The sequence below is a fragment of the Octopus sinensis genome, linkage group LG6, assembly GCF_006345805.1.
Source record: "Octopus sinensis linkage group LG6, ASM634580v1, whole genome shotgun sequence".
Taxonomy (NCBI): Eukaryota; Metazoa; Mollusca; class Cephalopoda; order Octopoda; family Octopodidae; genus Octopus; species Octopus sinensis.
Window position 1 is genome coordinate 50082173 of NC_043002.1, and position 27561 is coordinate 50109733.

The 27561-nt window shown below is 38.3% G+C and overlaps 1 protein-coding gene and 1 long non-coding RNA gene across 3 annotated transcripts in view; one reads left to right on the forward strand and one right to left on the reverse strand.

Moving 5' to 3' along the window:
• LOC115212984 (zinc finger protein 845-like) overlaps positions 1-27561 on the forward strand; it is a 335566-nt gene that overhangs the window by 118614 nt on the left and 189391 nt on the right. The gene's annotated exons all lie outside the window — the stretch shown is intronic.
• On the reverse strand, positions 7706-26199 carry LOC118763915. Its single transcript, XR_004999675.1, has 3 exons — positions 26185-26199; positions 21575-21580; positions 7706-7780 (listed from the first exon to the last, which is right to left on the reverse strand). It is a non-coding gene; the product is annotated as an uncharacterized LOC118763915 (long non-coding RNA).

The following is a 27561-nucleotide window of genomic DNA, read 5'->3' on the forward strand; positions in this document are numbered from 1 at the left end:
ATAACAAAGTTGTTTTACTAAATTCTTCATTATTTTCAAAATCAATTGAAAGAAAGAATCATTTTAACAGAAATATAATTACTAATGGGCTTAACCATGCTTTCACGAACACCTTTGTCAGGGTCAGATTACGAGTCAAACATCAAATTTTCTGTGAGCGGGATCATGACTAAGGATGTGCCAAGATCCAGGATAATTTTATCACAAACTAGCAGTATCACCCGGTGTTGCTCGGGTTTGTTTCGAACCCTTTAGAATTGGAATTTTTGAAATTTTGCATTATGTAGCTTGTTATTCTCTTTAAGTGAACATTTTTCTGGTTGAAATATACTGAAAAATGGCGACACCGCAGTAAAAAAATCGTAAAAAATTGGGATTTTCATAGAAAAAAAAGCACCTTTTTGGTATTAATATGGTCCAATTTGAATTTTTTCTTCTACGGAAGGAAGAGCAAAGCTTCTTCGGTTATACTCTTAATTTTGGTCAACTTGCACTGCAGGGTCTCGGAGGAGATAGTGTTAGTTGAAGGCTACCAAACCTGCCATACACAGACAACTTCAGCTTTATATATAGAGAAATAAACTCCTGAATGTGAGCAGTTTCCATTAAAATTTAACATAAGGGCAAATATCTAATGCTTGATGGGATTGTTCCAGAAAATATAGATAAAAAAATAGCTGTGCAAAATTAACTTCTTGTTTGCTTTAAAAAAAAAAATTGCTGTTTTATTGTTTTGCCTTTTTTAAAATTATTGTTTTTGGGAAATGTGTAAGGGATATTTGTAAAGTGCCACTCAGTAATAGGAGTTGTGGGAGTATCATTAACCTACAAATTGGTTAGGAGTTACTGGTCTAGAATATGTACTATATGGTTGTAACTACAGTGTTTCTTGTACATAAACTTTGTCAATACCCCTTTGCGACGATTTAGCAAAATTAAATACACAAAATGTACATATGTAAATATGTAATGACAAACAAATAAGGATTTACCTAATGCTACAGGTGTAGTGTTTGCTTTTATTACATGTATAAAAATACCCATAAATTTTGACGTGTTCCTGTAAATTTTATGTTTGTTTATTGTTCACAATTTACATGCATTGTGGTATGCATATTTGGTTTTGTTCAATTACTTATTTACATTCCAAAGTCTGATATTATTGTTGATCCTGTTGTTGTGATGTTGCTAAGAAGCAGTTTAAGAAAATACTCAAATATCACATTTATGTATCTTAAAATTGATATTTAGATAAGAGACAAAAACTAAAAACAAATGTACCTCTGAATCTGTCACCCTCCAACCCCCAATGCTTTCTTTGTTCCCAATACCTATATAAAATTTTCCAGTGCCTCTCTCCATGGGGGATAATATTACCCACTTTGAGAAGCACCGGTTTAAAACATACGTTTTGCAGCTAGAAATAATAGTAATTTCAAATTTTTGTACAAGGCCAGTGATTTTCAAGGAATTGCATCAAATCTAGTGCTGAACAGGTACTTATTTTACGAATGAAAGACAGAATTTGAACTCGGAATGTAAATATGGACGAAATGCTGCTAAAGATTTTACCTGGCATATTAACAATTTTGCCAGCTCACTGCCTTGTGGATAGAAGTAATGTTTCAGTACCTGCTGGGGAAGTTATCTAATTGGGTGTGATTTTTTTCTTGTGTGTATGTCGTGTGATGATTGTATGGAGCAAAATGATCCCAAAGCTTTTTGTCCCACACACTGGAGGATCAGATGCATAGCAAAACACAGTCAGTTGCAAAATATGTAATTTGATTATCACATATATCATCATGACATCAAGTGGACTATTGGATGTTGTTATACATTCCTGGTTACAATGTGTTTGCATCATTTTAAATGATGCCACCCTGCTGGCTTGGCAACCCCAGGCCAACATTCCCTTTGATTACAATGTTATTCTATTGTAGGGTTATGCATTTACAGCTGAGTGAACTAGAGCAATGTGAAATTAAGTGCTTTGCTCAAGAACACAAATCACAGCTATCTCCTGATTGTGATTACAATACTTCTAACCACTAGGCCATGAACCTTCATGTCATATATGACGTGGTATCAAAAAGTTCCAGGACTAGTTATGTTTAATAAAATATAACTTATTTACCTAAGTTTTAACATTATCTCCTTTGAAATAGCCACTTTGCACTGCAATACACCTGTCCCAGTGGTCTTACCACTTTTGGAATTCGGCCTGGAAGTCATTTTCCATAAGTGAGTCGAAGACTTGTGATTCACTCTGGATGTTAACAACGGTGTTTTGAGCTGAATTTTCCTCTTGGGGAAGAGATGGAACTTTGCAGGTGCTAAATCTGGTGAATAGGATGGGTGCAGAAGGGATACCATGTTGCTTTTGGCAAGAAACTCAAGAGTGGGGAGGGAGCTAAGTGACAGGGTACATTGTTGTGAAGAATCCACTTTTCATGCTTCACAGATCTGGTTGTTTTCACTGAATGTTCTTCCTCAAATGGTTCAAAACATCATTGTAGGACTCTCAATCGACGATCTGGCGTCTGGGAGACGAATTGTTGATGCACAATACCACATTTCTGGTGGTGACACTTGTGGCAGGTTTTCCAGATTGCTCATCATCTCCCAGGGACATTCTTTCACTTTTGAAGCACCCATTACACTTAACACATTGTGTACGACCCATTGCCTTGTCATCATTAGCTTTGCCAAAATTTCACGTTGGCTCTTTGTTCCAACTTCTTGTCCATGACAAAAATTGCAGACTACAGTATACACATGATCACAAAAACGCAAGTTTCACAACTTGCAAAGTAAACGCAGCCATGTCAGTTGGCACAATGCCTCATGAAGGTCACTGCTAGCTCTCACTGCACATGGAGCTGTGTACTACTATCTGTTGGTGCACTACGAAACTAGTCTGGGAACTTTTTGATACCACTTCATATATAATTAATACATAGGTGTTACACATACCAGCATGGAAAACAGACATTAAAAGTGGAGACTGTGACTGTGAATAAAATGGAAATAAGATTAAAAAATATATTCTCCTTGTGTGGCCCAGTTCCATTGCCCAGTGGTCAGGAACTTCTGGTGTCGTGTGTATGTTGTAAAGGTTGTGTTATATCGTAAGATGATGAGAAAATACTTAATACCTACAAACTGAGTAACCAGAGAGTTTTCCTTCCATCACCTATCAAGACTAAGGAGATTGTAGAGTTGGTATTTAAGATTGTACAGCTTACACGAAATTCTTGCCCACCAACCATGGCTAGGGTTGATTAGGATTTATCTGGTGAAGACAAGATAAAGAAGAGCTGAAAAAACGTAGTTAAATATTTTATGGTGGGACAGAGATGACGGTAGAAGCATGACAAACTAGATGAGAGTGTGTGATAAATAGTTAACTTAGAGCAACAAGGACAGCAACAACATAAAGAATCCCAATAAGGTTAAATCCTTAATGGTTTGGAGGTACAAAAAAGAGAGAGAAAAAAGAATTTGTCTCACAATCCCTGAAATGTAAAGCAAAACAAAACAAGGATGTGTTTCCAACATGGGAAAAGAAAAGGAAAATTTGAACACCTTAGACATTAGTCCCTTAATGCGTAGTTCTATACAACCAGTGGTTTCATAATGGTGTTGTTCTTCTGTAACATGGATGACCACTGTACTCTATATGAGTATAGGTCAGTGTGTGTATGTGTATATACTTATATTTATAGGCACAGGTGTGGCTGTGTGGTAAGAAGCTTGCTTACCAACCACATGGTTCTGGGTTTAGTCCCCATTGTGTGGCACCTTGGGCAAGTGTCTTCTACTATAGCCTCAGACTGACCAAAGCTTTGTGAGTGGATTTTGTGTGCGGAAACTGAAAGAAGCCTGTCATATATATATGTGTCTGTGTTTGTCCTCCTCCCTCCACCATCGCTTGACAACCAATGTTGGTGTGTTTACGTCCTCCTAACTTAGTGGTTTGGCAAAAGGGGCCAAAGAATATAAAACTGTGAGTTTGGAGGAATATATTATCTGGGCAGATACCATGGTGGCTCTCAGTTAAGTTCCAATTACAGCTAACCACATCGATGCGTATTTAACATCTGTGACTACTATTAATTGCCAGTCACTCTGTAAATTCCTTCAATGGAGTAATTCCCAGAAGAAGCTGCACCGAAAATTGTGCTGGGTTGCATCTACAATTGCCTGTAATCTGTCATAAAGACCATAAAATATGCTGTTTAAAATTGTAAAAGAAGAGGAAATTAATTTTGAGGATTTGAGGATATATATATATATAATATATATATATATATGACGGACTTCTTTCAGTCTCTGTCTACCACATCCATTTACAATATAGCAACATTTCTCATAGCCCCAACAGACGAATTGGAAAAGGTGTTGCCCTGGAGGATGGCGAGGGGGAAGTGGAGAACATATGTGATCTCTAGGCAGGTAGCAGGGGAAAAAAACTTTAGAATGGATATTGGAGCACACTGCGAGAGGAAGTAGATAGAAAGGTGGTGGGAAGAAAGAGAGAGAGGATACGGAGAAACAAGGCTGCAGGATTAGGGAAAAGCAGATAGGAGAGGGAGAAGAAAGCAACATTGATGTAACAGAGTAACATCACTACAGGAGGGGAAGGAAGCAGAGCTGTGTCTGCTTTTAGGATGGAACTGCTTGTTTACGTATAGATGCAGACATGGGTAAATGGTTAAGTTGACTTCACGACATGGTTTGGGGTTCATTTTCATTGTATCGTATCATGAGCAAGTGTTTTCTCAAGCCGACCAATGCCTAGTGATTGAAATTGGTAGAGAGAAGCAGTCATGTATATATATATATATGTTGTTTGTGTGTGTGTGTGTGTGTGTCTGTGTGAATGTTTGCATATGTGTTTGTTCCATCTTCTTATCTGTGTCTTGACATGGCTTACTCTTTAGTATTCAAAGAGGCCATGTCTGGCCCAAATACTCAGTTTTACATTCAAGCTGGGCAGACCTGGCCTCTCACACCTACCCTACAATGGCATTCTAAAAATATACAATCACATCATCAAAATCTCAAAACAAACATGAATAAATAAGCATTACATTTGTCAGTGTTATCTGAATGCTAAAGGGTCAAAGAACAAAACAATGTCACCACTTTGTCAGTGTCATTATTTTTGCCTGCCTTAAACACACGGTCTTGTCATTGAGTGGTTCATCATATGAAAGACCTGGAGAATAAATACCTTACATGGACACAAGTCCTGTACTTATTGACAACAGGAGGAGAATACAGCCATAGAGTACTACATCACCCTTGGGAAATTGATGATGATGATAAAATATAATAGAGTGTAGGATTGCACAGTGGGATACTGAACTAGATGAATGCATTGCAGTGTTTAGTTACATCCTTCTGCATACTAATTTCAAATTCTGTCAAAGTTAATTTTTTTTTTAGTTAGTATTCTTTCAGCTCCAATTAAATAAGCACCTATCTTGTAACATGGTTGATCAAATTAAACTACATCTCCTTCACCTAACACTGTGACCTTGTGCTAAATCAGACTGGCAACATTGTCAGAGCATTAGGGAAAAAAATGCCTTCTGGGATTATTCGTTCCTGCTGTTCACTCACTGAGTTCCTGCCAAGGTCAACTTTGCCCTTCATCCTTTTAGGGTTGATGAACATAAAGTACTGAGGTAAGTTTATACCAACTAATGCCCCTCAAGACAAAAGATTGCTGGACTTATGCTTAAACTAGAAACTGTTTTCTGGCTTTGCTATCTGAGTTCAAAATTCTACTGAGGTCAGCTTTGCCTGTCATCCTTTCTGGGTCATTAAAATGAGTACCAGTTAAGATCTAGGGGTTGATATGTCTAACTAGTCCTCTCCTCTCTACAAATTTCAGGCTTTGTACTTGTAGCAGAAGGAAAAAATTATTAGGTTTATTGTTAAAGCAGTAAACAGGAAGAATGGGCAAAATGCTTAGCCAGCTTTTCTTATATCTCTCTACTTTCTAAGTCCAAATACCTTTCATCCTTCTGGTGTACATGAACTACGTACCAGTTGAGCATTAGGGATGCTGTAATTGACTTACCCTTCTTCTCAAAATTGCTGGCATTGTGCTTCAAATAGAAAAATTTATTATTGTTATTATTATTAACCCTTTCGATATTGATCTGCCCAAGATTGTCTCTGGTTGTATGACACAGACTTCATCTTTAAAGTGATCTAAATTAAGCTCCTTCTTCAAAATTTCATTGAAGCAAAAGGCAGTGTATTCCAACAAAAAAGCAGCAAGCTGACAAAATCATTATCACGTAAGATGAAATGCTCAGTGGCATTTCGCCTGTCTTTATGTTCTGAGTTCAAATCTCATCAAAGTCGACTTTGCCTTTCATCGTTTCAGGGTTGATAAATTAAGTACCAGTTGAGTGCTGGGGTCAATGTAATCGATTTAACCCCTCCCCCAATATTTCAGGCCTTGTGCCTTTAGCTGAAAGGATAATAATAATAATAGATATTGCAGAGTAAACAATATCGTGAGGTTGTTGATTGAAGATATTGTGTCTACTGGGGGTTTATACAGTTTGTCAAGTCACATGTAGGACCTCAGGCAGACAGTATTTTACGTAGTATTTGTGCAGTTCCAAGTAATGCCGACTTTTGCAATACACCTAGATTGTAGGGTATTTTTAAAGCTTTCAGATTTTTTGGGTTATACCCGCGCAGGTTCGTATCCTGCCCGCAGCGATTATTTGGCCGATGCCAGCGCCGCCTCGACTGGCTTCTGTGCCGGTGGCACATAAAAAGCGCCATCCGAATGTGGCCGATGTCAGCGCTGCCTTGGCTGGCTTCCGTGCCGGTGGCACGTTAAAAGCACCATCCGAACATGGCCGATGCCAGTGCCGCCTTGGCTGGCTTCCGTGCCGGTGGCACGTTAAATGCACCAACCGATCATGGCCGATGCCAGACCCCCCTGGCACCTGTGCAGGTGGCACGTAAAAAGCACCCACTACACTCGCGGAGTGGTTGGCGTTAGGAAGGGCATCCAGCTGTAGAAACACTGCCAAATCAGACTGGAGCCTGGTGCAGCCCCTGGCTTCCCAGACCCCGGTCGAACCGTCCAACCCGTGCTAGCGCGGAAAATGGACGTTAAACGATGATGATGATGATTGGATTGTATTGAACCCAATCCTTTGATGACAATAGGGATAACTTTTATGTTTGACTCTCGTAACTGTCTCATCTTAGTGATCTCAATTCTCAGGTTTCCATATTTATCAATCTTTTCTCTTTCTTTCATGATATGTTGATCATCTGGCACTGCCACGTCAATTATTAGGCACTCTTGTTTGTCCCTCCTGAAGTTTACTATATCTGGCCTTTATTATTATTATTATTAAGGTGGTGAACTGGAAGAATCGTTAGCATGCAGGACAAAAATTGCAGAATGTCATTTCTTCTCGCTTTACAATCTGAGTTTAAATTCTGTCAATGCAAACCTTGCGTGTCACCCTTACAGGGTCGATGAAATAAGTACTAGTCAAGTTCTGAAACTTGTGTAATTGACTGTCTCCCTCTCACAACAGCTTACACCTTGTGGCCATATTAGAAGGGATTATCATTATTATTGTTATCAAGTTGGTTGGCATTAGGAAGGGCATCCGGTTGTAAAAAGCATGCCAAAACAGACGGTGAATCCCGATGCAGTCTTCTGGTTTGCCAGTTCCTGTCAAACCATGAAACCCGTGCTAGTATGGAAGACAGACCTTAAATGATGCTCCTCCTCCTCTTCTTCTTTTTCCACTTCATCCTCCTCCTCTTTCTCTTCTTCTTCCTCCTGTTCCTGTTCCTGCTCCTCTTCCTCCTGCTCCTCTTCCTCCTGCTCCTGTTCCTCTTCTCCTCCTCTTCATCATCCTCCTCTTCTTCCTCCTGTTCCTGTTCCTCTTCCTCCTGCTCCTGCTCCTCTTCCTCCTCCTCCTGTTCCTCTCTTCCTCCTCTTCATCCTCCTCCTCTTCTTCCTCCTCCTGCTGCTACTACTACTAATACTATCACCAAAACCACCACCACCACCACCATCACCACCAGTAGTATCACCATCACCATCAGGACATTGATATCTTAGGAAGTATAATACTTTTTTTTTAGTTCATAAATTCCAAAAATGTTTGCTTTTATCACTTGTTGGCATGTAAAATGAAAAATGTCTCCACTTTCATTATATATATCTTTTCGCAGTAATTTAATCATCACTACCACCAACGCCATCCCTTTCTCCTCAGCTACTCCTACTCTTATCGCCACCCCCACCATCACCATTGTCTCCTCCATCATCACTTCAACCATCATCACCATCTCTAAGCTTTATTTATCTGACAAGGAGGTGGTCTTTTGGTGGGGTTTTATTTTTTATTTCTTATTTAGCAAGTAGAAGTGCAGTGCCCTTGTTTTTGTTTTCGTACTCTGACTGATGTGGCTGTGTGGTAAGAAGCTTACTTCCCAACCACATGGTTCTAGGTTCAGTCCCACTTCATGACACTTTGGGAAAATGCCTTCTACTATGCTGTTGGACCAAAGCCTTGTGCGTGGATTTGGTAGACAGAAACTGAAAGAAGCCCATTGTATATATATATATGTATATATATAGTATGCACACGCATAGTGCAAAGGCTCACAATCATGAGGTAGTGAGTTCAATCCCCGGACCAGGCTGTGTGTTGTGTTCTTGAGTAAGACACTTTATTTCATGCTACTCTTGTTCACTTAGCTGTAGAAATGAGTTGCAACATCACTGGTACCAAGTTGTATCAGCCTTTGCCTTTCCCTTGCATAACATTGATGATTTGGAGAGAGGAGGCTGGTATGCATGGGCAACTACTAGTCTTCCATAAAAAATCTTCCCTGGACTTGTTCCTTTGATGGGAACTTTTTAGGTGCGCTCTCATGGTCACTTATGAGATCGCACCTAAAAAGTTCCCTTCCAAGGAACAAGTCTGGGCAAGATTTTTTATGGAAGACTAGTAGTTGCCCATGCATACCAGCCTCCTCTCTCCAAATCATCGATGTTATGCAAGGGAAAGGCAAAGGCTGATACAACTTGGTACCAGTGATGTTGCAACTCATTTCTACAGCTAAGTGAACAAGAGTAGCATGAAATAAAGTGTCTTGCTCAAGAACACAACACACAGCCTGGTCCGGGGATTGAACTCACTACCTCATGATTGTGAGCCTTTAGGTCTCACCAAAGAAATGACTAGAGACCGAGACCTATGGAAGTATGCTGTGCGTGAGAAGACCCGGCAAGACCAGTGAGAACACTCAAAATCAAAATCAAAGCAAATCAAATCAGATATCAGAAAGCAGAGCCAAAATTGAGGTCGATCAACATCAGTGGAAATTGCAGCTGTGGTTAAGCGAACCATCCAATCGTGGTCGTTGCCGGTGCCGCCCCGCCTGGCCCCCATGCCAGTGGCACGTAAAAGCACCATCCGCTCGTGTCCGTTGCCAGCCTTACCTGGCCCCCGTGCCGGTGGCACGTAAAAGCACCATCCGTTCGTGGCCGTTTGCCAGCTCCGTCTGGCACTTGTGCGGGTGGCACGTAAAAAGCACCCACTACACTCACGGAGTGGTTGGCGTTAGGAAGGGCATCCAGCCGTAGAAACACTGCCAGATCTGACTGGGCCTGATGCAGCCTTCCGGCTTCACAGACCCCAGTTGAACCGTCCAACCCATGCTAGCGTGGAAAACGGACGCTAAATGATGATGATGATGATATATGTGTGTGTGTGTGTGTCATTTTGTCTGTGTTTGTCTCCTACCACTGATTGATAAAAAGATGACTTAACTTTCATATTCCTTTGAAATCAAAGACAGAAGCACTGCTGTGTTGAATTCCATGTTGTGACTACTTGTTCTTAGACATCAATTATCAACTTTAATTTACACAGAGAGGAAAAGTCAATGAAAGGATCTGTGTACATCCATTAAAACTACTAGAAATAGAAGCCAGAGGTTCCTCAAATCAAATACTACTGACCTAGGAAAAGGAAGATACATTTGATAATGTTAAGTGAAAATTGGAAAAAAAAAAAGACCTGATCTTTTATCTTTTGCGTCTTTCAGTGATTGGATTGCAGCCATGCTGAAACATTGCTTTTAAAGGGTTTAGACTAGTAAATCAAACGCAATATTTATTTTTAAGTCTGATACATATCTTACCAGTCTATTTTTCTAAAGTGTTAAGTTATAGGAATATAAACAAACCAACACTGGTTGCCAAGCTGTGATGGAGGACAAACACATATACACATGTTATCTGTGTTTGTGTGTGTGTGTATCTGCATTTTTGGGGGCCCATAGTTGGTATTGGAAATTTTTTTTTAGTCAACAGCAATTTGAGGAGCTTGATTAATGTTTGTTGCAAATCTTGAAGAAAGCGACTGGATACTCAAGTTACTGGCCTTAATGCTGCAAAAATGCTTTAAAAAAGCGGTTTATCTGCCTCTGGGTCTGCATTAGGCAAGAGGTTGAAAATGTTTTGGCTCATGACACTCCATGAACCCTACATGATGCATGTATAAAAATTTCATTAAAATCAGTTGGATGGATCTCGAGTTTTAATGACATGACAAACACACTGACAGACACACATCCTGTGTTTTATATATATAGATATATATATGACTGACATCTTTCAATTTCTGTCTTCTAAATCTACTAACAAGGTTTTTGTTTGCCCGGGGCTAAAACTGAAGACACTTGTTTTCACATAGTGGGACTGAACCAAAGACCACATGGTTGGGAAACAAGCATCATATCCACACAGCCATGCCTGTGCTTGTGTCTGAAAAAAAAAATGAAAGAAATGGTCATGAGTGGAATGCCTTTGATTAGAGATTAGAGATCTGCTGGATTGTGGACAACCTGATATTAAACAAGTTGACCCCATCTAAGAATTGTTGGAGCCAACAAAGCAAACTTTATGCAGACCCTTAGTCTAGAAATAGCAGCCAAATTTTCATACACTACAATTGACTTAAAAAATGAACACATGTCTAATATATATATGTTTAAATAAATATGAAATATAAACTTTTGAAAATTAATTGTTAAACTACAAGTTTCGAAAATCTATTAATTATTGTAAGTTCATGTGGCTCTCACAATCAAATTTCTATGCTTTGCTTGAGAATACTTAAATGTGTGCGTACTTCTGGATATGTATATATACACACACACACATGTATATATATATATGTACACACATACACACACATATATATATACATATATGCATACATACCGGGTCAGTTTACATATATACATATGAAGCTAGGTGGCTAATTGAATTATGGATAGGCGTATATATATATACACACATGCATAATACATAATTGGATTTAATTAAGGTTTCCATTTATCAACTTGAAGTCTATTCTATAAAATTTTTATATCCTGCAATTAAGTTTTCTTATGACAACAAAAGTCATATGTATATACACATATTGCTCATTTGTTTTTACTTTCATTTCCCATGCTTGTATGGGTGAGAGATTTTATATATATGTACATACATACATATATGTATGTATATATATCTTACAAAAAAATAGAGATTTGGTTATGTATGTAGTTGACTTTGTGTATGTGTAATTCAGTCACACTTGACACTCAAAGTAGACACATACACGCACACATAAAATGTAAATTAATTTAAATATTGAGAAATTTAGTTTTGTTCTAACTTCATTATTGCATTTCACATTATTATATGTATGTATGCATATGTATAGATATGTTATGCATGCATATTTGCATGTATGTGTGCATATATATATATATATATATATATATATATATATATATATATATATATGTATGTATTTAAATACATTCATATACGAGTCTGTGTGTGTGTGTGTGAGAGAGAGAGAGAACTTAAGAAAAGTTTGAATTGATTAAAATTTTTTGGAATATTATATGATTATTTGAAACAAATTAGATGGTAAATATTAATGCTTTTTTTTTTTTGTTGGAAATTTAATATAAATTTTGGCTTCTCTCTCTCTCTCTCCCTCTATTCTGTCCACCCCACTTCGTTCTTTTAATATGGAAGAACGCCTGCAAAAGCAACTGCAATAATGAATGTGCAATACTTTGGTGGCACCAATCTTGTTTATTCTGCACTTGCACTGTTTAATTGCTTCCTTGTGTGCATTGTGCAAATTGCATTGCATCTGTTTCCCCATAGTTATTGTGATACTGGTGTGACGTACACACAGTCAACAACAGCAACAGCAGCAATGATATCCAAAGGTTGCAGTCTAAACGCTGTGGTTAGTTGTTGCATTGTCTCTGCGAAATTCGAAGAGTGTTTTATCTGGGTGTCTGTTTCAGTCATTTGGTTGTGGTCATGCTGGAACACTGCCTTTAAAGGGTTATAGCCAAAGAAATCGTCCTCAGGACTTAGTCTTTGTAATCCTAGTACTTACTCTATTAGTATCTTTTGCCGAACAGCTAAGTTACGGAAACATAAACACAGTAGCATCAGTTATCAAGCAACAGCGTGGGGGCGGGGTGGGGTGTGTGGAACACAGACACACACACACACAAAGACACACACACACACAAAGACACACACACACACAAAGACACACACACACACACACACACACACACACACACACACACAAACTTATGAAATCAAAGGTAGAACAGAAAAAAACACAATGCGGGGAAAAAGGACGATAACATGACAATGGTAAAACATGACACATGGATCATTTGCAGCCAATTGCCTTTTCGGTCGGAGTCCATGTAGTTTCGCCCACTTCTCTCTGATAGTTCTTGAAACGGGTTTGGCCAGGGATCTAAGCTAAAAGCATGAAGCCTCTGGGCAGGGCAAATGAATGTACATATACGAAAACAAATAAGTAAACAGCAGAAAGGGTCTTTCGACTGTCGGACAAATGTAATAGCATTATACATGTACAATGAAATAGAATTATACATAAACAATGGACAAACGCCTTTCAGCTATACAACAAAAGGAAAATAATTATACAATTAGAACAAAAATAAAATAAAACAAACATGGTCTTTTGACTTTACACAATGGGCTTCTTTCAGTTTCTTCTTTCTTTACTGCCCACAAAGGGCTATACACAGAAAGGACAAACAAGGACAGACAAACGGATTAAGTCCATATCAACCCCAGTGCATAACTGGTACTTAATTTATTGACCCTGTAAGGATGAAAGGCAAAGTCGACCTCAGCGGAATTTGAACTCAGAACGTAATGGCAGACGAAATACCGCTAAGCATTTTGCCCGGCGTGCTAATGCTTCAGCCAGCTCGCCGCCTTTGCTTCTTTCAGTTTCTGTCTACCAAATCCATTCACAAGGCTTTGGTCGATCTGAGACTATAGTAGAATACACTTGCCCAAGGTGACGTGCAGTGGGACTGAACCTGGAACCATGTAACTGGGAAGCAAGCTTCTTACCACATAGTCATGCTTGCACCTCTTTGTATCTCTTTGTTTCAAAGAATGGGTTGGAGTTACTACTTCTTGAGGTGACATTTCTTCATCCAAATCAGTATTGCCAAACCTAAACATGTTTTCAAAAATTTTGAGAATACCCAGAAGAAAAAAACATAATCACTATATACCTGTAAAGGAATGCTGAACTGGTTCATTTTCAACCAGCTATCAATATTGGAACAATTTCTGTCAGACCCACACTAGATATAAAAAATATTTGTTTTGAAAAGGTCACCTTCATTTCCAACATGCATGCCATATCAGGTAAATAAGAATTGTGACCAGAGGCATTATTGTCCAGCAAATTCATACGTCACATTTTGGATGCTCTTCAAAAAATTCAACATATATTCTAAATAAACAGTTTTGGGTATTCAAAACTTCATTGTGAAAAATGAATCAATATAGTAACAGGTGTGGCTGTGTGACAAAGTTTGTTTCCCAACCACTTGGCTCCAGATCCAGTCTCGTTTCATGGCACCTTGGGCTGACCAAAGCCTTGTGAGTAGATTTGGTAGACAGAAACTGAAAGATGCCTATCATGTGTGCATGTGTGTCTGCCTGCCTGTATTTGTCTCTCACCACTGCGTGACAATCAGTCTTCATGTGCTCATGTCTCCGTAACTTAGCAGTTCAGCAAAAGAGACCAATGAAATAGGTACCAGGCTTGAAATGAAAAATAAGAACTGGAGCCAGTTAGTGTGACTAAAATTCTTCAAGGTGGTGTCCAAGTATGGCTGCAGCCTAATGACTGAAGCAAGTAAAAGATAAAAGATAATTCTTGTCAATATTCTAGATTTACAACTTAGACATTTCATGATTTGTGTTTCCAGCTATCACACATGCCACTTAAGAATGGCTTTATCCCAAATTAGTGAAGCACCACATAAAGATATGGGCTGAAATTGAACAGGTGCTTGATAGTATAATGCAAAATGAATACTGGTCTATGTTTCAGATGTGTGGGGCGGAGCTATTTTATCTTTTCTTTCACAATAGGCTCTATCCAAAAACTTAGGCTCTGTGACACTGCTTTAGTCCCTGAAATGCTTACATCACATCAGTTTTGGTTTTCTGTGCTCAAGTGCAGATATGGCTGTATGGTTTAGTAGCTTGCTTCCCAATGATGTGATCTTAGATTCAGTCTCATTGTGCAGCACCTTGGGCAAGTGTCTTCTTCTATAACCCCTGGCCAACCAATGCCTTGTGAGTAGATTTCGTAGATGGAAATTGAGAGCGGCCCATCATATGCATGTATGTATCTATGTCATTATTCAGTTTTATTTTAAGATTTCTTGCCAATAGAGAAAAAGCTGTATGTTTTATGTATGCATTCTCATGCATATAGTTGCATATCTTGACATGCTCATATATATTAAAATGATAAACTTCTGGAAAGTTTTATAGATTTTTTACAGTTCCCATGATGGGTTGGATCTATCCATTATATATCTGTCTGTCTGTATGCATGCATGTTTGTGTTTGTTTACACATTTCCGTGTGCTATCACCTGGGCATCGTGATGGTTGTAAACGAGTATCATTGTCATCCAAGCGACATTGTTTGCTTCCAGTCTTTCATAAAAAACATGCCTACCTATGGCAAAATATTACCTTGCTTGGAAACAGGTAAGAGTTGGTGTCAGGAAGGACATCTGGCCTCAGAAAAATCTACCTCAAGAAATTCCGTCTGACCCATGCAAGCATGAAAAAGTAGACGTTAAATGATGATGATAATGATGAGGATCCAGCTTATCAGATAAATTGCAAGTGGTAATTTGATGTTAGATTTATTCCGAGCTGTAATCTATACTTGAACCTGGCACCATGCTTCTCCCAAAGTAACTGATTAGAGGCAGACATCAAAAATCATGCCAACTATTATAGAAAGATCTGTAAACGTATTTCTTGTTCTCATTGTCATAGGAAGCTTAGTAAATAGACAAAAATAAGTTTTTAATTCATTAATCATTTCTGAAATTATTAAAATTGTTTGGAAAGATGAAAAATTATTTTAAAGAAAAAAAATAATGAATAAATAAGTGAAGTAAAAATAATAAAAATTGTAAAGGAAATGAAGATAAAAAGCAACAAAAACAGAAGAATTGAAATAAAAAAGCAAATATAAATTTAAATATAAAAAAAATTATACAATAACAAGAACAATTATAAAATACAAATTCACATTTATATTTGCAGTTGTCTTTTGGAGAAAATTGAGATTAACTAAGGAACGGAGAGGGAGGGAGGAGAGAAAGAGAGAGAGAGAAGCTAACTTGCTGTAAATTGAATGAGCAAAATATTATTTTAGATAATCCATATAAAACCATAGAAGGAATAGGAAAATAAAATGAAATAAACTTAAATAAAAATAGAATTTAAAAAAATAAAATAAAACTGAAATGTTGTAATGAGTGGAATTTGAAAATTAGGGAGGAGATTATCAACTTTTCATAGCATCGTAATTACATTTGCATTTTAATGATGATTAAAAGTTCACCTTGCTCACAGATTGATCTTGGTCGTATGTTTTAGTTATGTTTTCTCTGTGGGTGCGTGCATGTTTGTGTACTTATGTGTGTGTGTGTGTGTTTGAGTTTGTGTATGTCTCTGTGTTTTTCAGCGAGTGTGTTAGTGTTTGTGTGTGTGTGTGCGCATCTGTGTTTGTCAATGACTGTGCGTGAATGTGTGTCTGGCTGTATGTGTGTGTGCGTCTTTGTGTGTGTCCGTGTGTAAATCTGTGTTTGTTTGTTTCTGTGTGTGTGTGTGTGTATGTGTATTTATGCATCTAAATGTATGTGTGTATGCATCTGTGTGTATGTGTGCATGCATCTGTGTGTATGTGTGCATCATTGTGTGTGTCTGTGTGTAAATCTGTGTTTGTTTGTGTTTCCGTGTGTGTGTTTGTATTTATCTTTGTTGTATATTACCTTGCAGCAAGTACAGCCGTTGTTGTTGTTGCTGTTATTGTTGCAATGCTTCCATATTACAACAGATTATTAATGTCGGTCGCTTGAGTTGTGGAACTTAAAGCGAACATCTCATCAGTTAGAATTTCATTCAAAGGGAGCATCTCCATGATAGTACCATCTTGTCAAGGTAGGCCAAATCAATCAGCAGGCTAAATGCCCTCAGAACATGTACATTTTAAGTTCAAATGCTACCGAAAGGACACTGCCATCTTGTACTCCAAGGGTATTTTGTTTCACTGTGCTATACCCACTTCATGAAGATTGCAGCTTTATGTGTAGTTTCATGTGTATCAACAACAGCGCCTTCATATGTTCACTCAGCATGCAAGAAATAACAGTAAAATTTCCTTCAAACCATATCCTCTTGTCCTACACAAATTATGTGCATTATTCAGGGATGCTACATAGGACTATGTTTAGGCGCAGGTGTGGCTCTGTGGTAAGAAGCTTGCTTCCCAACCACATGGTTCTGGGTTCAGTCCCACTGTGTGGAACCTTAGGCAAATGTCTTCTATTATATCCTTGTGCTGACCAAAGCTTTGTGATTGGATTTCAAAGACAAAATGAAAGAGAGGTTGGGATCATCTGGCATGAAAAGCTGCAAATATCACCAAAGTTTATTGGAAGTACACAGTTGGCAGCAATATTTGGAACAGCTCATGTGTTGAGGAAAGTGTTGTGTCTCCAAGATTCAGGAAGGAGCTGAAACCTGACACAGTTAAATCAGAAGAAAGGAAGATAGAAATAATAATAATAATAGCAATAACCCTTTCTACTATAAACACAAGGCCTAAAATTTGGGGGCTGGAGGTAAGTCAATTACATCGATCCCAGTGCTATACTGGTACTGAAAGGATAAAAGACAAAATCAACCTCAACAGAATTTCAACTCAGAATGTAAGGAGTTAGAAGAAATGCCATTTAGCATTTTTACCATCATTGCTAACAATTCTGTTAGCTTTCTGCTTTATAATAATAATGATAATAATGCCAACAACAACAAGAGCACTCAGAGAGCGCAAACCTCTGCCAAGGCAACACCCAACATCCTCTCAATGATTAGCCGGGGATGATTTTTAAAATGAGAATATCTCAAATAAACTCGACTGCTTTCACAAACGAGGATACTAAAAATGAACCTGACTGCTCTCAAAAATTAAGTTAAAAAAACGGAAAAATAATTAGCATCCTTGTCCAGTACCTGATTGATCCTAATGGTAATATACAACAAAGATGAATAAAATCTAATAATAATAATAATAATAATAATAATAATAATTATTATTATTATTATTATTATTATTTCAAATTTTTGCCACAAAGGCAGCTTGCAGGACGTGGGGAATATAATAATAATAATAATAATAATATAATAGATATAATAATATATAATAATATGATAATAATAAATATAAATAATAATAAATACCTAGTGGTATTTAGATACACCTCTTTATGTTTTGAGTTCAAATCCTGCTGAAATCTACTTTGCTTTCTATCCCTCTAAGGTCAGTAAAAAACTGGGATTGATAGAATTAGTTAACCTCCTTTGCCCAAAAACTTCAGGTCCTGTGCCTGTTTCAGCTTGTGATGTTCTGAGTTCAAATCCTGCTGAGGCCAACTTGCTATGGAATTATTTAGATTGTAACTATCCCTGATCAAGCAGAACTCTGATCATCGAAGTTGTTTCTAACCTTCAGCAATTGGCTTTTTTCATTTTAAGCACAGCCTACCTTGGAGTACATAATCTAATGTATCATCCCCACCTCCCTATCTCCTTCTTTTGTTGCAAGGCAGATTCTGTAAGGAAATGAGGGAAATTTGGCTGCTATTCATTGCAATGTTGCACGACCACATCGATGCACAACCCTAGGCTGGTTTGAATATTATACAATGGAGTGTCGGTGTACTTAATGAGTTTGTTTTGCGTAAGTTTACGTTGCTACCAGCGTTATGAATGCTGCGATGTCATGTTTATATAAAAATGAGAAAATAAATATGAAGCGTACCTGTTTGCTTTTCTAGCCACACCAAATCTTTACTGTCTCTGAAAATAGCTGAGAGGAAGCCATAAGGTTTAATAGTTTCGCTTCCCCTTTCTTCAGTCCCCCACCTTCCCCCCCACTTTTCAACTTTCCTTCTTTCCTCTTTATCTTATCTCCTCTGTTAAGTGATATTGTGGCTGTTGTCTCAATGTTTGGTTTTAAACAGGTGTCTCGTGGATCCATTGGACATACTGTTTGTCTCTCTTTGTCAAGACATCCAACATTCTGGTTGGTTGATTGCAGCCTCTGCCTGGCAACTAGACACTCTGGCTTCCTTCTTGAAATCCATTCATCTCCCTCACTTTTTATCTCCTCCCCCCTCCCTCCCTTCTCCTTCATTCTCTTTAACACTGTCCTCTTCTGTCTTACTTTCTCTCTCTCTATCTGGTCTGTTTATGTTTTCCTCAACTTGTATCTAAATGTCTTAATCTTGACTTTATAGAATAGCTGTGTTCTTGGAAATGTGTTCCTGCCATGCCTGCAGTGCTTTGCTCCATCCTCCCTTTTATACTGTCCTCCTCATTTTTCGTGTAGTACTTACTAAACAAGCAGTTTCATTCGGATACTACTACAACTTCCTCTACTGTTCTTGTTGTAGCTGATGCACTTCTTCCTATTTTTCTTCATTATCACCATTATATTTCCATTTTCCTCCTCCTTGTTCTAATTCCTGTAGCCTCAGTATCTAATCCCTTTGCTTTCCCTTGGTCATTTATAAGGAAAAAAAAAAAAAATTTAGGTGGGTGGTTAAGAAGCTTAGATCACTGTTATGTAGTTTCGGATTCAATCCCAATGTGTGGCACCTTGGACAAGTGTCTTCAACTACAGCCCTGGGTTAATTAATGCCCTGTGAGTGAATTTGGTAAATGGAACCTGTATGGAAGCCCATTGTGCGTGTGTGTGCATGTGTTTGTTTTTGCATTTGCCACCCATCACCATTTGGGTGTTGGTTTATTTATGTTCCTTCAGCTTAGCAGTTGAGCAAAAGAATAAGTACCAGACTTAAAATAAAAACAATATTTTTATTCTTTTGCTGGTTTCAGTCATTTGGTTGTGGCAAGGCTGAAGCACCAGCTCGGAGGGATTTAGTCAAACAAATCAACCACAGGACATTTTTTTTTTCTTTTTAAGCTTAGTACTTATTCTGCCAGTCTCTTTTGCCAAATGACTAAGTTATGGGGTTGTAAACACACCAACATCAGTTATCAAGCAGTGGGGGTGGGACAGATGCAGACACAAAGACAAACACATAAATAAAATATAATATAATATAATATAATATATATATATATCATATAATGTAATATAATATATATACTACGGGGTTCTTTCAATTTCCATCTACCAAATCCACTCACAAGGCTTTGGTTGACCTGAGGCTATAGTAGAAGACACTTGCTCAAGGTGCTATGCAGTGGGACTGAACCTAGAGCCATGTGGTTAGGAAGCCAGCTTCTTGCCACACAACCATGATTGTACCTATATATATATATATATGATAGGCTCCCACACAGTTTCCATTTGCCAAATTCATTCACATTGGTTGGGCCAGTGCTATAGTAGAGGTCACTTCCCCAAGGTACCTCATGGTGGAACTGAACCTCACACCAGATAGCTCCAAAGCAAGCTTCCTAACTATATAGCCCTTGTGTATCAGAGATCTTTGTCTATCCAAAGAGCATAAGAGATAAAACCTCTGCAGATAGCATTTTAAAAGACGATAAGGGGCCCTTGCATGAAAGTGACCTGTGGGATCATAGTTAATTATTAGTTCTAGTTCTTGACTGTTATACATTTTGTTGATCCAGAATGGTGAAAGATGAATTGTTGTTAAAACAGTAATATTTAACCCATAGCATTTTGCCCTTTAGCAATTAAACTGGCTATATCCGGCCTAAATATTCTACCTGTTTTATGTTCAAACCGGCTAGATCCAGTCTCTCACACCTACCCTACAATGTCATCCTGAAATAAAGTCACATCATTGAAATCTCAAAAGTACCTGATATTGCATGATTGATTCAAAACATTGTGAGTAAATGCATATTAGATTTGACAGATTGAGATCTCAATACTAAAGGGTTAAGCTGGCCATATCTGGCCAAAATATCCTACCTGTTTTATCTTGTTCAAACCAGCCAGATTCTTGCCTCTCACCTACCCTAGAATGTCATTCTCAAAATAATCACGTCACCAAAATCTTGAAGCTACATGATAATGCATGATCAATTCAAAATAATGTGAATCTATAAGAGTTCTATTTGACAGAGTAATCTGAATGCTACTGGGTTAAACACATACAAAAGAAACAAACATTAGCTGTTGCTGTTAAGCTTCATTTGATGTACACATTCTTGGTATGTTAAATGCAGTAAGATTTAGATGAACGGATTCGTTGATAAGTGAGGCCATATTGTGTGAGGTGTCATTTATTAGCAAGCACATGTTGCGTGGATTGTAGTTTTACAGAGTGTGGTCATGTTATGATGTGTTGTTTTGCAATGAGAGCATGCTGTTTGTAGTATTGTGTGGCCATGAGTGCATATTGTTTGGAGTAAAGTTTGGCAGCAAGGGCATGTTGGTTGGGCATGCTACATACTAATGTTGTATAGTATAGTGTGGCAGTGAGGGCATGTTGTGTGGGGGTGTAGTTTTATTTGTGAGTACATGTTGTGCAGATCATTTAGTGCCAGTGAGGGCAATTTTGTAGATCATTTAGTGCCAGCGAGGGCATTTTTGTAGATCATTTAGTGCCAGCAAAGGTATCATCATCATCGTCTGCCTTCCATGCTGGCATGGGTTGGACGGTTTGACAGAAGCTGACTGGGCAGAAGACTGCACCAGACTTCTGTGTCTGTTTTGGTATGGTTTTTACAGCTGGATGCTCTTCCTAACACCAACCACCCAGCAGCATGGACTGAGTGCTTTTTATGTGGTGTCAGCACAGGCGAGGTCAGTTTTGGCATGGTTTTTACAGCTGGATGCCCTTCCAAACGCCAACCACTTTACAGTGTCAACAGGATGCTTTTTACGTGGCACCAGCACTGACATGGTCACCAAATAACTTCCAAGGCAAAGATCTTTTGAGAGGGGTGGGGTGGGGCTGAGGCCATTTTGCGCCGGATTGCAGTGCAGTTGGAAGTGGCTTGTTATATCAATTGTTATAATTAAAAGGCTTGCAAAGTGATACTTGCTATTGAGATACACACAGTGGACTCAGTCAATGTGCAACAGTGTTAACTCGAGAAGATTTATTTGAGGTGGTTGGCCAAGCCCAGCACTAAAGTCTAATGGGGCAATTGAAGTAGTTAAGGAGTAGTGCTGCTGTTGATAAATGTGATGGTGGTGGTGGTGGTGGTGGTGGTTGTAGTACTGGCGGTACTAACATTAGTGTGACAAACTATATGAGAAGCATTTATAGTTTTATTAACTACAATAGTATGGGGTCAGGTGGGGGATGGGGAAATCATTGTGGTGGTGATGGTGGTGGTGGTGGTGGTGGTGGTGGTTGTGGTAGTATCAGTATTGGTAGCAAAGATGCCAGAGAAACTATTTATGTGAAGAGCAAACATTTCACTTCTGAATGAATAATAGTTATTCTACAAAACAGTTTATCATGAAGAATTTTTGCTGGTCGGAGAAATCCTGTGATGATTTCTTACAAATCAGGAATGCTGATAGGACGAGAGACAGACGCATGCACTCACATACAGACAGACACCTACACACATCAATACACTTTATACATACATATATATATATGTATGTGTTTATGTGTGTGTGTGTGTGACTCTTATATCTGTGAGTGTACATTTATGTGCACACACACACACACATATATGATATATATCATAGTAACTCTGGTGGTGGTGGTGGTAGCGGTGGGGTCTCTATGTGATATCTTTAATGTACATTAGCTTTTGATGGTGTGCACTGGTAGTAGTGATGGAGGCTGCAGTGGTGTTGATGGTGCAGCAAGTGATGCAGATGGTGGTGGTGGTGGTGTGCGAGCAGGGGTTAGTTAGGAGGAGGAGGTTGAGCTAATGGTTGTACAGCATTTCTTGGCTCTTTAAGCAAAAATAACACACACACACACACACACACACATCCCTCTTCACTTTACCAGCAATGACGACTACTACTACTACTACTACTACTACTACAACTACTACTGCTACTCTCACTCTACGGCAGCCGTCATCCACCCTCTCTCTTAGCTTGGACCTTTCTACCTCTTTTTTTCTTCTTTTCATCCCAGACCCTTGGGATACTTTTTAGAGAGATACACGGACATTCTTTACTCTCTATGCAACTCCGGTTTACTCTCTGACCTCCCCTCTCTCCCACCCTTTCGCTTTTTCTTTCTCACATTCTGTCTATTTCTAGCATTACCCATTTTGTCATCTTCATCATTATCATCCTCATCATCATCATCATCTCTCTCTCCTCCTCTTCCACCACTAATATCTGGTTTTCATACCCACTCCCTGACCATTTTACGGTCTCTTTCTCCATCTTTCCCTCCATGTTTCATAGGCTATCTCTCACTCTCTTTGTTTTACTGTTTCAATTGCTCTCTCTCTCTCTCTCTCTCTCACACACACACACCAGTGCTCTCCCTCTCATTGTTTTACTGCATTTCAATTGCTCTCTCTCTCTCTCTCTCTCTATCTCTTTGTTTTTCTCCCACTCTTTTACTCTCTCACATACACATACCCTTACACTCTTGCACCCACACTACACGTTCTCTCCTCACGTCCCTCCCCACCACCACACTGTCCTGCTCTCTAATATTGTTGGTTATTTACAAACCTTATGTGGCTCTTAAAATGAAAATTGTGTATTCTAGCTGCCAATAGTTTTGCCATATAATTTATAAAACTGTTGGTGATTTATTTACTTCAGAGAATAACGTTTCCCATGAAACATTTTTCACACACTTTCTGATTTTCGAAGAAGGAGAGAAATAGTGTTTGTTAGTGATTAGATAGACAGACAGACAGACGGATAGATAGATAGATAGATAGATAGATTGATGTCTGAGTAACTCGGTAGGTAGACAGTAAGGTAGGTAGATAGATAGATCAGTAAATAGATGGGGTGGTGAAGGGTAGTTGGCTCATTTGGTAACTGCGTAGCTTTTGGCTACTTAGATAGTAGGGTTGATAGCTAGTTAGATGAATGGGTGCGTAAATAGATGGGTTACTAGATAGATAGATAGATAGAGAGATAGATAGATAGAGGAATGAACTGCACTCAGTGTGGTAATGTCTCTTTCTTTCTCTTTTACCTAACTACCCATCTACATATGTGTGTTGTGTGTGGTGTATGTGTATATGCATGTTGTGTGTGTCTGTGTGTGTATGTGGTGTAAATTTATAGTAAAGGGATGTGGATATTGGGTACTATCTGTTTGGTAGGAGAAAGCGAGGGAAAGATATCCAGGGTACATTAGCTGAAGGGGTACCCTGGATATGTCGGTGAGTCGAAGGGATGTGGGGTGCAGGTGGAATGGAAGGTTAGCTCAGATGTAGATGGGCACTAAGTTGATGCGGAGCGAGAAAGAGAAGGAAGAGTAAGAATACGGACAGGCTAAAGATGGACATGCAAAGTAAAAAAAGAAAGAAAAAAAGAAATTGGAGTGGTGGCAACAGCAGCAATGATAGTGGGGAGGCGGTTGGGGGTGGCGGCAGTTGCGAGAATTTAGAGAGATGGAGGTGAATGGATGAACGAATGACTGGGTGATTGTGAACCAAGTGGCTGTTTAAACTGGACATGATGGAGTAGTGAATAGCTGTCATGCACGCACACACACACACACCTACACACACACACACACACACCTACACACACACACACACCTACACACACACACACACACACGCACACAATTACACACACCCTTTCTTGCTCCTTGCCTTCTTTCTCTCTTTCTCTCTTTCTCTCTCACTACATTGTATTATATATATATATATGTGTGTGTGTATGTGTATGTGTGTGTGTGTATGTGTGTGTGTGTGTATGTGTGTGTGTATGTGTGTGTGTATATGTGTGTGTGTATATATGTGTGTGTGTATATGTGTGTGTGTGTATATATATGTGTGTGTGTATATATGTGTGTGTGTATATATGTGTGTGTGTATATATGTGTGTGTGTATATATGTGCGTGTGGGTGTATATATATGTTTTGTGTGTGTATATATATATATATATATAAATATATATATATACGTATATGTATGTATACACACACACACACACAGATATACATATACACACACATATAGGAATGTATGTATTACTTGCTATCTCTTGCATCCGCCACGGAATCACTTGGTAAGTTGTGGCTGCAGTTTTGTTCATTTGCTTAATGGAGCAGGTTACGGTGTGTATGTAAATCATTTTTCTGTTTGATTTACTTGCTATAGTAACAGTGGTCACCTCACACTCTCACCCACTCGCCCACCCCTACTCTCACTTGCAGCATCCTTAAAACATCTTCTTTTTCTCTGTCTTTCTTACCATTTTTAAGTTTGGTTTTTTTTTTTTTTTTTGGTTTTTTTTTTATTATTATTATATGCATTATTGCTGTTAATGCAATCCTCATCCTTGTCATCATCACTTTTATTGCTATGGCCTTGTGCCAATGTAAAAGGAAAAAAAAAACAGAACACTATTATCATCATCGTCATCATCATGATCATGATGATGATGATCATCATTATTTGTCTAGTTTTTTTTTAACTCACAATTCCTTCCATTTTTTTAAACTCTTAACTTTGCGTTACCCATTCCCACCTTAATAATTCAGTGTGTGTATGTATGTATGTGTGTACTTGTTTATATATATGTGTGTGTTTATGTGTGTATGTCTATTGCTTTTTATGTTTTATTTATTAACTTTTATTTTCTTATCTTAGCCTCTCTCTCCTCCTCCTCCTCCCTCTCTTTCCAAGATCTTTCTTTCAAACAAAACTCATTCTATGACACTAACCACCTTCTGATATTCTGGTTTTTTTTCTGTTCTTAAACGTTGTTTTTCCTTTCATTATCATTTAATTCCTATATATACATACAACAGAGACTTCTGGTGGTTTGTTGCGCTTGAGCAGACACATCTAGCTAAGTAATGTCGTGACTGTCCTTGCATGCAGGCATGTCCCCCTACATCCCTTTTCAGCTAAGTGATTGTGATATTGCAGGCTTGTGGGTGCTGCTGCCGTGTAAAAGCACCTAACACACTCTGTAAAGTGGTTAGCATCAGGAAGGGTATCTAGCTGTAGAAACCATGCCAAAACAGACACGGAGCTTAGACAGGTCTTCAGCTAGCCAGCTCATGTCAAGCTATTCATCCCATGCCAGAAGGAATAATGGACATTAAATGATGATGATGATGATATAAGTGTCATTGTTATCATCGTTTTTAATGCTCACCTTTCCATGCTTGCATGGGTCGGACAGATGTCATTGAGGCAGATCTGCTACAGCTGGGTGTCCTTTCTCTTGCCATCTATCACCTGTTTACAAGTAAGGTATATTTGCACAGAAGATTAGAAACAAAGAACATTGCTTGTATGAAATTTATTTATCACTATCACATGAAAGCAAGACAAGCAGACATTAAAACATACACACACACACATGCATGTTTAGGTTTTAGATGGGATTCAGTGAGTTTCTATTTTTCTGTCTGCTAAATCTGCTCACAAGGCTTTTGTTGTCCCAGGCCTTCAGTAGAAGACACTTGCCTGAGGTACCATGTGGTGAGACTTAACCAGAAGCTATCTGCTTGAGAAATATGTGTTTACACACACACTTATTAGCTACAGTCATTGAATTGCAGCCTTGCTGGGATATCACTATATTACAAGAATGTAAACAAATCAACACCAGTTGCCAAATGAGTGGCAGTGGGGAGGGGGCACTATCAAGGACTATCAAGGACACAAAAAAAAAAAAGAAGCCAAATAAGTACTTGAGTTGATTTGTTTGAATAAACCTGTAAAGGCAGCATCCCCAACCTGGCTGCAGTCCAATGACTGGAACAAGTAGAAGATAAAAATATAAACAAAGATTATGTTTCTACCCATGTTTGTCTATGTATTAACTTTTCATGTCTCTTTTACTCATCTATTTCTCTCTTACACACACACACACGCACACACATATATATTAATGTTTGTTTTTATGTTCATCTTTATATATAAAAGTGAAGTTGTGTGTCTGTCTCCTACGATTTAGATTCCTAACTACCACATTTTGCGGTGCAGTTTAACCAAAACCGGGTATCTTATAGTCGTGATTCATATTGAGCCCTTCTGGGTATTAGCGCGCGTCTACGATGAGTCTACGATTTTAAAAATAATTACCATCATTTTTTTCCATTTTAATGCATTTTTTCGCTATTATATAAGGGAAGTAACTCTCTAAAAATGTCTACGATGAGTCAACGATTTAAAAAAAAATTCACCATTATTTTTTTCCCATTTTTAATGCATTTTTTTTGCTATTTTGGGGCTATAACTCTCTAAAAATGCTTATATAGTTATTTCCCTTACAAACCCGAGCAACGCCGGGTGATACTGCTAGTTTATAATAAAAACAATTCTACGTTAATCTGATTGGTTACTTTAAACTTTTCTACTGTCCAGATTTATTATTCTTATTGCAAGGATGTTGTTAACGGTGACTTCGAAGTTCCAGCCAGCTGATGATGGCTTAGCTTGCCGAAACTTCAAAGTCACTCTCAGGAATATCCTTATATAAGAATGATAGATATAGCAGTGCAGGCATGGCTGTGTGATAAGAAGCTTGTTTCCCAACCACATGGTTCTGGGTTCAGTCTCACTGCATGGCACCTTGGGCAAATGTCTTCTACTGTAGCTTTGGGCTGACCAAAGCCTTCTGAGTGGATTTGGTATATAGAAACTGAAAGAAATATATATTAATTAGAAAAAAAAACACCTTTTATCAATTCAATAATGAAAAATTGAATTATACCATT